The 6000-nt window shown below is 42.9% G+C and overlaps 1 non-coding gene across 1 annotated transcript; it reads left to right on the forward strand.

Moving 5' to 3' along the window:
* Positions 1–4881: 4881 nt before the first annotated feature.
* Positions 4882–5071, forward strand: LOC123461748. Its single transcript, XR_006637830.1, has one exon. It is a non-coding gene; the product is annotated as a U2 spliceosomal RNA (small nuclear RNA).
* Positions 5072–6000: the final 929 nt, after the last annotated feature.

A 6000-nucleotide genomic window follows, 5' to 3' on the forward strand; every position in this document is an offset into this window, starting at 1 on the left:
CTTTGGGTCCCAACTGCAACATCCATGAAAGGAGGAGATGGCTTGGATGAGTGATTCTCAACCAAGGGTGGATTTGTGCCCTTCCACCCCCTTATCATTTGACATTTTGTATTGTTATGCCTGGGCACTGCTGCTGGCATCCAGTGAGTAGAGGCCAGGAATAGTGTTCATACTTCTACCATGCACAGGACAACCCCAGCAAGAAAGAGTCAAACCAGAATGTCAACAGTGCAGAGATTGAGAAATCCTGGGTTAAATGGTGTCTAAGGTCATTTGCCACCAGGCTAACTTGACCTTTGAACTTGTGTTATTAAGCTCCTAAAGCTGGAACAGAACAGTAGTGAAGATTCCTACTTCAGTTAGAGCAACCCGGTCTGACGCTGGCTTTACCACCTACTGCTCATGTAATACGGAACCAGTGGTCACCAAAAACTCCTGTACAGAACATGTTTAAGGATCTGCAGACCAGTTGGGAAGGACTTGATGACTTGACTTGAAGCAGGGCTTTCCTAATCAGTGTAGTTACAAATATTTGTTTAGCTCTGCCATTTACATGGTGTTGCAGACAGCTTTGCCTTGCTGGGATGAACTTCCAAACCAGGCACAGTTCTAGGAGGAATGGAATTTATTAGAAGCTTACCGATGCAGAGGAAGTTCCATAATAGCAGAAGTTGGCACCTCTTCACAGGTCTAAGCAGAGAGAGAGGGGAAAAAAAAACACTCAAGAGCAAGCACACTCCAGGAACCTCAGGCAGAACTCAAGTACTTTGTATATCTTTAGCTGGAATTTCCAGATCTGCCTCCAAAACATCTTAGGGCTGGACCTAGGTTCCACCCACAGTGACACCTCCGCTAGCCAGGCAGCTGGAAATCTGTTATAATCTTTAATAAACTGGTTAATCCATTGGGGAACACTCATTCAAGCTATCACACATGGCTTTTCATGATGCCATATAGAAGGAAGGAAGTTAACTATTTTATCCCTAAGTTTCTTCACAAAATTAACATAATAATGGTATCTTCTTGAGTTATCCACACCTCTCGAACTTTGACCTGTGTTATGGCTTAAATCCAAAAATGTCCCCTGGTAACAGCGTGGTTGCCATCTGATGGACTTTTGGGCAGTGTTTGGATTATGAAGGGGCTAGTCACTAGACCTAACCAATCCACTGGTGGATTCATAGTAATGGAACTATTGGGAGGTGGTAGAAACTGGATGACGGGGCTGGATTGGATCGAGTGAGTTGCTGAGGGCATGCTTTTAAAAGCTATCTTGTTTAAGTTTTAACTATTTTATTTTTGTTTGAGAAAGGGGGGAGAGAGAGAATGGGCATGCCAGGGCCTCTAGCCACTGCAAACAAACTCCAGATGCATGTGCTATCTTGTGCCTCTGGCTTACGTGGAATCTAGAGAATCGGACCTGGGACCTTAGCTTCGCAGGCAAGCGCCTTAACCACCAAGCCATCTCTCCAGCCCTTGTTTTTGTTTTTGCTTTTCAAGGTAGGGTCTCATAGCCCAGGCTGACCTGGAATTCAAGGGTGGCCTCGAACTCACAGTGATCCTCCTACTTCTGCCTCCCAAGTGCTGGGATTAAAGGCATGCACAACCACACCCAGCTCTATTTTTTTTTTAATTTTAATTTTCATTTTTTGGTTTTTCAAGGTAGGGTCTCACCCTGGCCCAGGCTGACCTGGAACTCAGCGATCATCCTACCTCTGCCTCCCAGTGCTGGGATTAAAGACTTGCACCACCACGCCCGGCACCACACCCAGCTCTAAAGGATATCTTTTGGCCCAGCCTATTCTCTGTCTCTCTCTACCTCCAGTCCACCAGGAAATAAATTACCTTACTCCATAAGCTCCATCCCTAGGCCCAAAATCAACAGAGCCAAGTGACCATGGGCCTGAACCATGCGCCAGACTAAATCCTCCTGAAGTTGTCTCCACTGGTATTTTATCAGAGATTTAAAAAAAAAAAAAAAAAACTGATTAATAAGATTGGGATGATCTACTTGTTAGCTACTGAGATTATTGGCAAATCATTGTATTCACATTGTAAGTCTAAGCGACAAAGCATTCATGTCAAGATGTCAAGATCAAAGACTATCAGAGTCACTGAGGTTTCTTACATGTGGTGTCTTGGGTTAGGTGACTCTAGATTCACATGGAACAAGCAAAGCTCCCCAGAGTCACCATTTGGTGTTAACCAAATTATTCTGTTTTATTAACCCTTACAGTACTCATTTGTAAGATGATAGTAGTAATAATCATAGTGCTATTCTAAGCTTTACATGAGACAAGGCACTTAACAGAATGTCTAACATAGTAACTGCCTTCTAGGTACTAGCTATCAACTAATGTATATAGCAATAGCCAGCTACTGGCCAAGGATTCATGGGGCTGGGAAGGGAAACACAAGCATCTCTTAATATTACTATTTTAAATTTATTTATTTATTTGAGAGAGAAAGAAGCAGAAAGAGAGAGAAAATGGGCATGCCAGGGCCACCAGACACTGCAAATGAACTCCAGATGCATGCATCCCCTTGTGCATCTAGCTTACATGGGTCCTGGAGAATAGAACCAGGATCCTTTGGCTTTGCAGGCAAAGGCCTTGACCACTAAGCCATCTCTCCAGCCCACTATTACTACTTGTACCACAAAAGTGGGAGGCCACATACTTGCCAGTTCATTCTTGAGCTGAGTTAGACTGTTCCAACTTAAGCCAGAGTCACCTGCTACAGTGCCTTACCACAAATGGAGCCTGAGCCAGTCCAGCTGAGTGTGATAGCTTTGAAGAGCAATCAGAATGTTTCTGGACTTGGCCTATGGAACAATGGCTTAAAAAAAAAAAAAAAAAAAGCTAAGTATATTTTTTCTTTTTTCTTTTTTTTTTTTTTTTTGTGGTAAGGTCTCACTCTAGCTCAGGCTGACCCGGAATTCACTATGTAGTCTCAGGGTGGCCTTAAACTCAACGGCAATCCTCCTACCTCTGCCTGCCAAATGCTGAGATTAAAGGTGTGCACCTCCACGGTCTGCTGAAAATTTTTCTTACTGAGCTGGTATCTTAAGAATTGTTGGGCTGAGTGCACAAAGGAGCACACACATCTGGAGTTCGTTTGCAGTGACTGGAAGCCCTGACATGTCCATGCTCCCTCTACCTCTCTCCCTCCTCCTCCCCTCCTCTCTCCCCCTCTCTCCTCTCTCCTCTCTTTGTCTCTTTCTCTCTGTCTGTCACTGTCAAATAAATAAATAAAAATAAAATAATTGTTGGGCTGAAGAGATGGCTTCGATGTTAAGGTGCTTGCCTACAAAGCCTAATGACCAGGGTTTGATTCCCCAGTACCCACATAAAGCCAGATGTACAGTGGCTCATGCATCTGGAGTTTATTTGCAGTGGCTGGAGGCCCTGCTGTGCCCATACCCACTGACTCTCTTCTCTGCTTGCAAATAAATGAATAAGAATACTAAAGAAAGAAAGATGAATTCTCCCCTCCTTACCTGCCTTGCCTAAATACAAAATACTGGGATCTGAATGACACTAGGTCTTTCCTGGGCTGCTCCATGACCAAGCAAAAAATGAGATTTGGAATCAGAGCTGCCTGTGACTCAAATTCTTGTTATTCAAGTAGCGCTCAAATCCCTAAGAAATAGAGCAGTGAAGTATAGGAATGTTTGAGTAACCTGGCAGGGCAAAGAGAAACTGGACTGCACTTTGTAAATAAACACTAAGCATGTAGGGGACGGGAAGAGAAGAGACAGCCTATGAACAACAGAACAGACCAGATGTCCCCATGGCTACAAGGCAGGCCACTTCTTTTACATACCTCTGAAGCTTGGAAACAGGTTGTTATGAAATAGTATAGAAAAAACATCATTAAAGAATATTTTCAGGACTTAAAACAGGGTTAGTCATGAGCCCTAGGGATGTAACAGCTGCTGCTGTCTGGCTAAATGTATATACTATGCTTATCAAATTGCCCAGTAAGCACTTCTCTTAATGCTCATACCCTTATATTAATGCTACTCTCACTTTTGATAGAGAATCTTCTCTTTTCAGATGACAGTGACCTTGGGATCACTCAGAAGGCATCATGGTGCTAGAACGAAGTGACCGCAGTGCTCAGTGCTACAATATCTCTATCACACCTTCCAAAGCTCAGGGTCTATTGCAGAAGAGGTGGCAGAAAGAAAGTAAGAGCCAAAGGAAGGGTAAGACTCCTTACATTGTGCTCCCTGCAGACACAAAATGGCCTGGATATCCATGACCTCACAGTGTCTGATACTACCTACACAAGACCATTATAATAGGAGGAAAAGATCATGACATCAAAATAAAAGAGAGACTGATTGAGATGGGGAGAATGGAGTTTCAAAGGGGAAAGTGGGGGCAGGGAGGGTACTACGATGGGATATTTTCTTATAATCATGGAAGTTGTTAATAAGAAAATTTTTTGAAAAGAAAATAAAAGAATATTTTCAGGGCTGAGGAAATGGCTCAGTAGTTAAAGGTACTTGCTTGCAAAGCCTATTGGCTGAAGATCAGTTCCCCAGCCCCTCCCCCCATGTAAGCTGGACAGGCATTAGGTTACAGTGTAAGACACCCTGGCATGAGATACACACACTCATGCAAATAAATAACATTTTAAATATTTCATTTATTTATTTGAGAGAGGGACAGAAGAAGAAGAGTCAGAGAGAATGGGCTTGTTAGGGCCTCCAGCCACTGCAAACCAACTCCAGACATATGCACCAGCTTGTGCATCTGGCTTTATATTGGTACTGGGGAGTCAAACCTGGGTAGTTAGGCTTTGTAGGCAAGTATCTTATCCACTAAGCCATCATCACAGCTGTAGAATAATTTTTAAAATGAGAATGTTTCCATTATTTTTCATCCTTTTAACCAAGATCAAGTGTAATATCTGTTCTTGTCATTTAAATATCTGGTACATCTATATCCAAGGATAATGCATGAAACTGATTTTTGGTGCAGAGAGATAGAATAGGGGCTTGCTTCATCCATGCCATGCATTAATCTAGTATCTCAGAACTTTCAGAAATGATGTGTACCCCTGAGGTAATTTAAAGGAAGAATATTTTCTCTTTTTTTTTTTTTTTTTCTTTGAGGTAGGGTCTCACTGTAGCCAATGCTGACCTGGAATTCACTATGTCTCAGGGTGGTCTTGAACTCACAGCAATCCTCCTACCTCTGCCTCCCAGAGTACTTGGATTAAAGGTGTGTGCCACCTTGCCCCACTATGAGGAAGAATATTTGCTGAGAAGGAATTCTTAGCTAGAGAAACTACACTATCCTGACATTTGTTTGTTTATTCACTTAAACTATGGACACACATCTGGGTCAAAGTTTCTTCTTAGTACTAGAGAGTTCATCATCTGGGGATGAAAGGATGACTAAACAATCATAGCACGTTGTGGTACAGAGCTCAACTCTTATAGAGGCTGCAAATATGGACTCTGGTGTCAGATAGGCATGAGTTAGAATTTGGGTTAGCCATGTGTCTGGACTTGCCCAAGCACCTGAGCATCTGTGAACATCTCCCAAAAGCTGCTCATAGCCAAATGTTTACTGACAGCAATGCAAACCTGACTGGAGCAGTAAAATTGATACTCAGAAGTAATATCTTCACTGCTTGAAACCTGGCTGTGGCTTTGGTTAATTGGAACTGATTTATGAGAGGAATGTGGAAGGATTTGAAACCTTGGCCTAAGAGATACCTTGCAGTGCTGTCAATACAGCTTTATGGACTATTCTGGTCAGAGTTGAAAGACCTAAATACAGTTAAGAACTATAGATTGTGAGGTTTGACATATAAGAAAGAGCTTTGCCTGGACTGGGCTGGAAGCAATTTGTGTGAGAGACTTACTGCATTATGTCTGCCTGTATCCTGAGAAGTTATGCAGGGTTGCAATGCATAGAAATGGACGAGCCTGGCGTGGTGCCGCACGCCTTTAATCCCAGCACTCAGGAGGCAGAGGTAGGT

This window comes from Jaculus jaculus, chromosome 6 (genome assembly GCF_020740685.1).
Source record: "Jaculus jaculus isolate mJacJac1 chromosome 6, mJacJac1.mat.Y.cur, whole genome shotgun sequence".
Classification (NCBI taxonomy): domain Eukaryota; kingdom Metazoa; phylum Chordata; class Mammalia; order Rodentia; family Dipodidae; genus Jaculus; species Jaculus jaculus.